The sequence below is a fragment of the Callithrix jacchus genome, chromosome 22 (genome assembly GCF_049354715.1).
Source record: "Callithrix jacchus isolate 240 chromosome 22, calJac240_pri, whole genome shotgun sequence".
Classification (NCBI taxonomy): domain Eukaryota; kingdom Metazoa; phylum Chordata; class Mammalia; order Primates; family Cebidae; genus Callithrix; species Callithrix jacchus.
Window position 1 is genome coordinate 9,380,036 of NC_133523.1, and position 9,594 is coordinate 9,389,629.

Consider the following 9,594-nt stretch of genomic DNA (forward strand, 5'->3'; position numbering starts at 1 on the left):
TTTTTTATATTTTTTTGTAGAGGCAGGATTTCTTCATGTTGCCCAGCCTGGTCTCGAACTAGCTCAAGCGATCTGCCAGTCTCAGACTCCTAAAGCACTGGGATTACAGGCATGAACCACCACACCCAGCCTAATTCAGTCTTTGAAACAGGGAAAATGGCCAGGCCAGGTGGCTCATGCCTCTAATTCCAACACTTTGGGAGGCCAAGGCAGGCACAACACCTGAGGTCAGGAGTTAGAGACCAGCCTGACCAACATGGAGAAACCTGATCTCTACTAAAAATACCTAAAGTAGATAGGTGTGGTGGCACATGTCTGTAATCCCAGCTACACGGGACGCTGAGGCAGGAGAATCGCTTGAACCCGGGAGGTGGAGGATGAGGCGAGCTGAGATCATGCCACTGCACTCCAGCCTGGGCAATAGAGCGAGCCTCTGTCTCAAAAAAGGAAAAGGAAAAAAGAATAAAGAAAAAGAAAAAATATATTAGGCACAACATGGATCTTGAGGATCTTATGCTCAGCGAGAGAACTTAATCACACAAAGACAAGCCATATGATTCCACTTACAAAGTATCTAAAGTAAGCAAAACGTTTGAAACAGAAAGTAGAATAGTGGTTACCAAGGACTGTGGGAAAGAGGAAAAGGAGTTATTATTCAAAGTGTAGAGTTTCTGTTTTAAACGAAGATTCCAGAGATCTGTTGCACAATGTGCACATACTGAACTGTACACTGAAGAATTAAGATGGTAAATAAAATACTATTAGTAAACAGGGCTAAGCTTTTTGTTGTTGTGTTTTTATTTTTGTGAGATAGCGCCTCTCTGTCTCCCAGGCTGGCGTGCAGTGACATGATCTCGACTCACTGCAACCTCCGCCTCCCAGGTTCAAGCAATTCTCCTGCCTCAGCCTCCCAAGTAGCTGGGATTACAGTGCCTGCCACCACAGCCACCTAGTTTTTCCATATTTTAGTAGAGAGTGTTTTGCCATCTTGGCCAGGCTGGTCTCAAACTCCTGAGCTCAAGCTATCCTCCTGCCTCATCCTCCCAAAGTGCTGTGATTTTTTTTTTTGTCTTTTTTGAGACAGGGTCTCATTCTACCCAGGCTGGCATGCAGTGGGATGATCACCATTCACTGCAACATCAGACTCCCAGGCTCAAGCAATCCTCCCATCTCAGCCTCCCAAGTAGCTGGGACCCACAGGCACACACCACCAGGCTTGGCTAATTTTTTGTGTATTTTTGTAGACGGGCTTTCCCATGTTGCCCAGGCTGGGAATTATTTTATTTAATCCTTAACAACCATAAAGGGAGGTAGCAGGACACTGTTTCCCATGGCCTGAAATAGTCATCACACAGGACTCTCAGAGGCCACTTACCCAAGACCATAGTCTCACTCAGCAGTAAGGATCATGAATCCAGCTGTCTTTCATCCAGAACCGGAAGGCAAAACAGTGGCCCCAGGGATGACCAGCTGTCCAGGCCATGGGAAACCAAAGGGATTAGCACTTGAAGGAAGCTGGACTAGGGTAGGATCAGAAAGGGAATGACAGAGGACAGTCTCACCAGAGTAACCCATAAACCTGTCAGAACCCATGATCAAGGGCCCTACCCACCTTAGAGCCAGGGGAAGGGATCAGAAGAGGGGACGGATGAACAAACCTCCTATTCAGGGACTTGAACTCAAGAAGACCAGCTGCATTCATTGGGGACTTCCTGTTGGCTAAATTTCCTTTGCAAAGGTGTTGTCAACCTTGTCTGGAAGAGATGGCTTGACCCATCTCCCAGATAGGGGGAAAAAAGCTCAGAGATATGGAAACGATTTGCCTTAAGGGCACCCTGCAAGTTGGAATCTGCTTCCAAGTTGTTTGGGCGAAATATCTAGGCATCTCCTTTCGTGCCTCTCCTTGACTCAGATGCAAAACATCAGCAAGCTCTGATGTTTTCCTCTAAAATACAATCCACGTCTCTCTGCTTATCCACTTACCTGCTTCCCCAGCCATCATCACCCACCTGGACTTCATTCTAGAAGCCTCCTCCCTGACCTCCCAGCTGCCCTAGAAAATCCTTTCCAAATGCTGCGGCTAGAAAACTTTATTTTTGAGACGGAGTCTTACTCTGTTGCCCATGCTGGAATACAGCGGCACAATCTTGGCTCACTGCAAACTCCACGTCCCAGATTCAAGCAATTCTCCTGCCTTGGTCTCCCGAGAAGCTGAGATGCTGGGATTAGAGGCATGTACCACTGCACCTGGCTAATTTTTGTATTTTTAGTAAAGACAAGGTTTCACCATGTTGGCCAGGTGGTCTTAAATTCCTAACCTGGTAAGAGTTGCTTGAACCGGGAGGCAGAAGTTGCAGTGAGCCAAGATTGTGCCATTGCACTCCAGCCTGGGCGACAGAGCAAGACTCTGTCTCAAAAAAAAAAAAAAAAGGAAAGATATGCCAGGCCATAGCTCCCTGCTTCCCGGGCCACGTTCCAGGGAGGCCAAGAGAGGCCCAGAGATCAGTCCAACAGTCCAAATAGCCCAGAGCATGAGGGCTGGTAGAGAGCTGGCCACATGTCCTGAGCCATGGTCACTCAGAAGGCTGAAGCTGAGTCATACCAGCAGAGGCCCTGGGCAGGAACGGCAGCACTCAGTTACAGAGGGGACACTTTACCACCCGGAAGGGCTTCAGAAGCACTCTCTCCAGGCTGAAGTGACTTTCCCAAGCCAGGAACTGAATTCTGCAGAAACCCAAGTCCTGTAATGTGTGCTGGATAGAGCCGCCTACTCCTTGTGGGGCCTTTGAGCAAGAAGCCAGCTCTCTGTTGGAGATCACAAGAGGCTTGTTGCCAAGCCCCGTGGGGTTTCCTTCAAAGAGCCCTTGAGTCAGCTGATCTGCTCCTCCCCGGCCCCTAGCCCAGGTCACCCTCACCTTTCTCCTGGATGCCTGCCCAGCCTCGTTCTTGGGCAGTTACTCGGCCCTCTAACCATCCTATTCACCATGGAGAAAGCCCGTCAGAGCCCAAATCTGATGTTAGCTCCACCCTACCTCATTGAATGCCCCTGAATGGCTTCCCAGGGCTCTTAGGGGAAATGCCCACCTCCGCCAACCACTGCTGCCCTCAAGACCTCAGTGCCCAGCCCTGTCTATTCAGCTCCTGCCACTCACCTATCAACCCACTCCAGTTGAGCTACATCATGGATAGTCCCAGTCTCTTTCTGCCTAAGACCTGTGGTGGCCAGCCTCCAAGAAGGCCCCCAATGTCCCTTGCCTCTTGGTATTCATGCCCTGTGAAGCTTTCTTCCATAGTCAGGGCCAGTTCATGAGGCTAAGAGGTGAGTGATCATAAAAGGCATGGCAGCACCACCTCGGGCTCCCTGGGAAACCAGCCACCATATTGTAAGGGTGCTCAAGCAGCCCTGCAGGAAGGCCTATAGGAAAGAAACCAACTTACCAGCCAGGTGAATGAGCCACACTAGAAGTGGCTGCTCTAGCACTCACCAGACTGAGTGGAACCCTGGATGATATCTGACTGTAACTTCATGAGAGACCCCCTAACAGAGCTGCTCCCAAATTCCCAGCTCACAGAAACCACAAGATATAACACATGGGTGTTGTTCTAAGCCACTAGGCTTTGAGGCTTGTCATTAATGCAGCCATAGATATTTATTGCAAGGCTTCTGCATGTGCTGTTTCCTTAGCCTGGAAAGTCCTTCTATTCTACATGCCCAGTTCTCCCACTTGGATAATCTCCAATTATTCTCCCTATTGTGGCTTAACCATGACCCCCTTCAGGGAGCCTTACCTGACCTCCCCTAGCCCTTTCAGGTGTTTCAGAAGCAAAGCCCTTTCCTGCGGAGCCTTTACCCCAGCTGGTGATCATATATTTTGAGATTTACATCAGCCATACCCTGACCTATTCCCAGTGCCTAGCAAAGCACCCAGGATGGAGTTAATACCCAATAAAGAGTTATGGAGCCCTACAAAGATGGAGAAGGTACGACACCTGTTCTCCCCACATAATACTCAGTTTACAAATATCCTTCAAAACTACCAACAAGCTGGGTGTGGTGGCTCACACCTGTAATCCCAACTACTTGGGAGGCTGAGGTAGGAGAATTGCTTGAACCTGGGAGGCAGAGGTTGCAGTGAGCCGAGTCTGTGCCATTGCACTCCAGCCTGGAAAACAAGAGGGAATCTCCATCTCAAAAAAAAAAAAAAAAATTAGCTGGACATGGTGGCAGGTGCCTCTAGTCCCAGCTACTCTGGAGGCTGAGGTGGGAGGATCACTTGAGCCCAAAGAGGTTGAAGCTACATTGAATGTGATCATACCACTGTGCTCCTACCTGGGCGAGACCCTGTCTCAAAACAAAACACACAAGTTGCTTATCTTAATAAGAAAGCAGAGTCAAGAAAGCTTTTTTTTTTTTTTTTTGAGACGAAGTTTCACTCTTGTTACTCAGACTGGAGTCCAATGGCACGATCTCGGCTCACCACAACCTCCGCCTCCTGGGTTCAAGCAATTCTCCTGCCTCAGCCTCCCGAGTAACTGGGATTACAGGCACGTGCCACCGTGCCCAGCTAATTTTTGTATTTTTAGTAGAGACGGGGTTTCACCTTGTTGACCAGGATGGTCTCGATCTCTTGACCTCGTGATCCACCCGCCTCGGCCTCCCAAAGTGCTGGGATTACAGGCGTGAGCCACCGCGCCCGGCCCAAGAAAGCTTTTGAAATAAAACATAGAATAACTGTGTGACATGTGGACAGTAAAGTGTTTAATAGGACACAAAGCACATCAGTCATAAAGAAAAATATACCGGACTCTACAAAAATGAGTTCTGATAAAAAAAAAGAAAGAAAAGAAAGGCCACCTCCACCAGCCCACCCTGCTGCTGTCCCCACCCACCCATCTAGTTAAAAAAGAAAACAAGTCTTTGGTTTTTGTTGTTTTTGAGAGAGGGGCTCACTCTCCCAGGCTGGAGTGTAGTGTTGCAGTCACAGCTTACTGCAGTCTTGAACTCCTGGGCTCAAGTGATCTCCCCACCTCAGCCTCCAGAGTAGCTGGGGCTATAAGCATGCACCACCCATGCCCACCTTTTTTTTTTTTGTCAACACAGGGTCTCATTACGTTGCCCAGGCTGGTCTTGACCTCCTGGCCTCAAGTGACCCTTCCACCTTGGCCTCCCAAACTGTTGAGATTACAGGTGTGAGCTACTGCACCCAGCTGAAAATGAGTTTTGGCTCATCAAAAGGTGCAATTAAAAAGAAAGCCATGGGCTGGGCACGGTGGCTCACACCTGTGATCCCAGCATTTTGGGAGGCCAAGGCAGGTGGATCACGAGGTCAAGAGATCGAGACCATCCTGGTCAACAGGGTGAAACCCCATCTCTACTAAAAATACAAAAATTAGCCAAGCATAGTGGCAGGTGCCTGTAATCCCAGCTACTTGGGAGGCTGAGGCAGGAGAATTGCCTGAACCTAGGAGGCGGAGGTTGTGGTGAGCCGAGATCGTGCCATTGCACTCCAGCCTGGGTAACAAGAGCGAAACTCCATCTCAAAAAAAAAAAAGAGAGAACTCTTTCAATTTAATAAGACAATCGATTTTTTACTAAGTGGCTAAAAGAGCTAAACAGGCACTTCACAAAAGCAGCCCAGATGGCCAATGCTAACATGGGAAGCTGCTCATTAGGGAAATACAATCTAAAACCTCAATGCAGTATCACACGCACACGCACCAATGAAAAAACATTTTTTCAAGTGTTGGCAAAACCAGAAGTCTACGTTGCTGGAGGAAGTCTCAAATGGTATAGCCTCTTTGGAAAATGATTAGTCAACATTTATTAAAGCTAATTTTACTGAGGCACGGGACCCACCCATCCCATGCCTGGAATGAGTGCATATATTTACCAAGTAACATGAACAAGAAATGTTCACAGCAGTTTACTCACCATAGCTGAAAGCTGAAAACACAGTAATAGAATAGTTACCTACTCACATGCGATACAAACATAGGGGCCATAGACTTTCTTTTTCTTTTTCTTTTTTGAGACAGAGTTTCTCTTTTGTTGCCCAGGCTGGAGTGCAATGGTGCGATCTTGGCTCACCGAAACCTCCGCCTCCTGGGTTCAAGCGATTCTCCAGCCTCAGCCTCCCAACTAGCTGGAGTTACAGGCATGCACCACCACGCCTGGCTAATTTTGTATTTTTAGTAGAGACTGGGTTTCACCATGTTGGCCAAGCTGGTTTCAAACTCCTTACCTCAAGTGATCCACCCACCTCGGCTTCCCAAAGTGCTGGGATTATAGGTGTGAGCCATCATGCCCAGTCCATAGACTTTTTTTAGAGATAGGGTCTTTGTCTGTCACCCAGGCTGCTGTGTGTGGCGTGATCACAGCTCATTGCAGCCTCAACCTCCCAGGCTCAAGCAATCCCCTTGTCTCATGTTCCCAAGTAATAGCTGAGACTACAGGCATGTACCACCACAAACAGCTAATTTTTTTTTTTTTGTCATCCCAAAGTGTTGAGATTACAGACATGAGCCACTATGCCCAGCAAGAAATAAACATAAAAATTTAGGCCACCTGGGCATGGAGGCACACACCTGAGGTCTCAGATACTTGGGAAGCTGAGGTGGGAGGGTTGCTTGAGCCATGGAGGTCAAGGCTGTAGTGAGCTATGATTATGCCACTGTACTCCAGCCTGGACAATAGAGCAAGACCCTATGTCAGAAAAAGAAGATGAATTTCAAAAACATTACACTGCCTTAAAGAAACCAGTCATAGGAGAATACATACTGGGTAATTCTGTTTATAGAAATTGCCAAGGCACTTATCTTCACTTCTCTCACCCACTTCAAAATTGGGCCTCCTTCCTTCCTTCTTTCCAGGAAACTTACACCCTGCTTTCCTCCCTCAGTTCTTCCCAGCCCCCTACAGCCTGCTGGGGATGGGGGGGCATTGACATGGCCACTGTCCATGACAGCCACAAGCCCTAGAGAAAAATGCCAGTCACGGCCCAGAGACTCGCCCACCTTCTGAAGAACGATGTGAAAACACTCAGCGTCTGCTCCTGAATCGCAGAGAAAGTTTCCCTCTCTACACCACCACAGTGAGCAGGAAAAAATGCTAAGCCTGCCCTGGCCTTAAATTCAGCCAGAGGGATCTCAGGTGAGGAGGCTCCGTCCCGGAAAAGACCACCAATCACCCACAGCTGATTCTCCAAAAGCAATCGGCAACTTGGAGATTGTTAGCTGGTGCCAAGCCAAGGTAATTGCAGTCTTTGCTATTAAAAGTAATGAGCTGGGTGCAGTGGCTCACACCTGTAATCCTAGCACTTTGGGAGGCCGAGTCAGGTGGATCATTTGAACTCAGGAGTTTGAGACCAGCCTGGCTACATAATGAAACCCTGTCTCTACTAAAAATACAAAAATTAGCTGGGCGTGGTGGCAGGTGCCTACAATCCCAGCTACTTGGGAGGCTGAGGCTGCAGAATCGCTTGAATCTGGGAGGCAGAGGTTTCTGTGAGCCAAGATTGTGCTACTGCTCTCCAGCCTGGGAGACAGAGTCAAGACTCCATCCCCACCTGAAAAAAAAATAACATACTCATTTTACAGATGAGGAAGCCAGCTGACGGTTGTCATGTGCCATGCCTGAAGTCTACATGGCTTGCTGAATGTTGGATGTAAGATTCAAATCTGCTTTTCCCAACTTGATAGTATGCACTTTTAACGGTTACGCCACCACCATTGCCGACAAAAATGAATCACATCCGACTCACTTCATTTTCCTTTGTTTTTTGGACAGATTTGACTATTCCTGGATAAGACATTCAAGGAAAGGAGGTGGTATTGGGTTTTTTGAACATCTTATCCGGGAATAGGTAAATCTGTCCAAAAAAGTGGGGAAGACGGTGGTACCGGGTGTCTGAATTTTGAGAAGTATGTCAGCTTTGTAGACAAATAGGAACAAATGGCTAGATGTGAGGATGGAGAGTGGTTTAGAAACCATTTGTAGGTTTTTGTTAGTTTGTTTTTAGAGAGGCAGTCTCACTCTGTGGCCCAGGCTGGAGTGCAGTGGTGCCGTCAGAGCTCACTGCATCCTCCAACTCCTGGGTTCAAGCGATCCTCCTGCTTCAGCCTCCCAAGTAGCTGGGACTATAGGTGCATGATACCACACCCAACTAATTTTTTATTTTTTTTGTAGAGCTGGGGGTGTCTCACAGTGTCACCCAGGCTAGTCTCGAATTCCTGGGCTCCAGAGATCTTCCCGATTCAGCCTCCCAGAGCGGTGGGATTATAGATGTGGACCGCACCACGCCCAGCCAGAAACCCTTTGAAGACTGCTAATGAAACCATGGGTCCAGGCAATGGTTATCCATGGTGGATCAAACCCTTAGGGAAATGCCAAATGGGGAATTTACAAAGGCAGGGTCAGGCAGATGGCATCTGAACCCCCGGATGGATCATTCTTAGTTATCAGTAAAATGGAAAGACAGGCCAGGTGCAGTGGCTCACACCTGTAATCCTAGCACTTTCAGAGGCTGAGGCAGGAGGATCGCTTGAGCCCAGGAGTTCCGGACCAGCCTAAGCAATGTAGTATGACCTTGGTTCTACAAAAAGGTTTTTTGGTTTTTGTTTTGTTTTGCTTTTTGGATGAGGGTCTCAGTCTGTCACCCAGGCTGGAGTGCAGGGGCACAATCTCAGCTCACTGCAACCTCCGAGTCCTGGGCTCAAGCAATCCTCCCCCCTCAGCCTCCTGAGTAGCTGGGACTACAGGCACATGCCACCACCCCCAGCATGCCCAGCTTTTTTTTTTTTTTTTTGGAGACACAGGGTTTCACCATGTTGCCCAGGTTGGTCTCCAACCTCTGTGCTCAAGCTATTTGCCTGCCTCAGCCGCTCAAACTGCTGGCATTATGGAGTGAGCCACCACGCCCTGACTAAAAAAGATATTGTATAGTTGTTTTTTTTTTTTAGTGTTGCTACCTTTTAGAAATTAAAAAAAAAAATGGAGTATTTACAAATGAAATGATTTGAGGTCTCAGATTTGCTTCCAAATATCCGGTGAGGCTGCCTGGGTGTGGTGGCTGACACCTGTAATCCCAGAATTTTGGAAGGCCAAGGTGCGTGGATTGCTTGAGCCCAAGAGTTGGAGACCAGCCTAGGTAACATGGCAAAACCTTTCATTTATTTATTTATTGTTATTATTTTTTTCCCCTAGACATGTTTCCTGCATGGTTTGTCTCCCCAGTCATTGTCCACAGGACTCTGGGAAGCTGGGGGAACATGCAGGTGCAGACACGAGGCCCAGCTTCATCTCCAACGTTGTGGAAAGGGACTGTATGTCACAGGCAGAGCCCCGAGAAACCTTTCTTTACAAAAATTAGCCAGGCATACTGGCTTGTCCCTGTAGCCCCAGCTACTTGAGAGGCTGAGGCAGGAGAATCACTTGGGCCTGGGAGGTCGAGGCTGCAGTGAGCTGTGATCACAACACTGCACTCTAGCTTCAGCGACAGAGTGAGGCACTGTCTTAAAAAAAAAAAGAAAAATTCTATTGAGTAATAATCTATTCAGGCAGGAATAGATGCTGAAAGAGTGAAAGTCTGATGAGTA

The 9,594-nt window shown here is 48.0% G+C and overlaps 1 non-coding gene across 1 annotated transcript; it reads right to left on the reverse strand.

The window, feature by feature from the left end:
* Nucleotides 1-9,202: 9,202 nt before the first annotated feature.
* Nucleotides 9,203-9,368, reverse strand: LOC118150358 (small nucleolar RNA SNORA73 family). The gene has a single exon (XR_004738465.1). It is a non-coding gene; the product is annotated as a small nucleolar RNA SNORA73 family (small nucleolar RNA).
* Between the last annotated feature and the right edge of the window lie 226 nt (nt 9,369-9,594).